Genomic DNA, 881 nt, shown 5'->3' on the forward strand with positions numbered 1-881 from the left:
AAGAAAAAGTTCTGATTGTAGTATATTTTTATACAAAGGTGTGTGAAAAACATCAATACCAAAACTGTATTTTGATAATATCCTGACAAAAACCAATGCTTTTCCAAACAGAATTCCTGTAATTTGTGTCAAGGACTGTCATTTGTCAAAATGTGGCAATATGCCTTTGTCTTCATTATTGCAAGCAATTAAAAAAGGTTTGCTATGGTAAATCTGTTTATTCCCTACAATAAGAGGTTTTGTAGCAGATATGGAAAATAAAAAGAGAAGAAAATAAAAGAATTAAATGGCCACTCTTCAAATATTATCATTCTTAATTCTGATATATTTGTTTAGTCCTTTTTTTTCTATACATAATTTATTTTTACAAAAATATTGCCTTGCCCCCATGATATCCAGCACTGGGCTCTGACCTTCACTGAGGACACAGTGACCCTGGGACCTTTGACACCCAGGGGTCTCTTAATTCCTATTCTAGGGAGGTGTTGGCATGTGTGTGGCTATTTCCCCATCTGGTGGCTCTCTGTAAAAAAAGAAAAACAAAACAGAAAACAGAAAAAGACCTCAGTGGCTACTCACACTTTAGTATTTGAAGGCTGGTTATAGTTAAGGTCAACATAAGATAAAAGTACTGGTTATGAGTCATATTCTAAAGAAATGGAAACCAGGAGAAACAACTGATTTAGTGGAAAATCCAAGATAATAGTTGTCAGTCCTTTATTAAGGCCAGAGCGATTTGATGATGGTGACAGTCCTCGAGTGGTCTGAACAGTCTTGATTTTACAAGTGCCTGACAGGAGTTAAAATATTTCCCAGCGCCAAAAGTCAGTGCCAATCCCCACAGTAAATCTGCAGTCGAGGTCAGCAAGAAGCCTCCATGT

General features: G+C 36.4%; 1 non-coding gene across 1 annotated transcript; it reads left to right on the plus strand.

The window, feature by feature from the left end:
• Positions 1-380: 380 nt before the first annotated feature.
• LOC144245505 (small nucleolar RNA SNORD88) lies at positions 381-486 on the plus strand. Its single transcript, XR_013339274.1, has one exon. It is a non-coding gene; the product is annotated as a small nucleolar RNA SNORD88 (small nucleolar RNA).
• The last annotated feature ends 395 nt before the right edge of the window (positions 487-881 follow it).

This window comes from Crocuta crocuta, unplaced genomic scaffold (assembly GCF_008692635.1).
Source record: "Crocuta crocuta isolate KB4526 unplaced genomic scaffold, BGI_CrCroc_1.0 scaffold170, whole genome shotgun sequence".
NCBI lineage: Eukaryota > Metazoa > Chordata > Mammalia > Carnivora > Hyaenidae > Crocuta > Crocuta crocuta.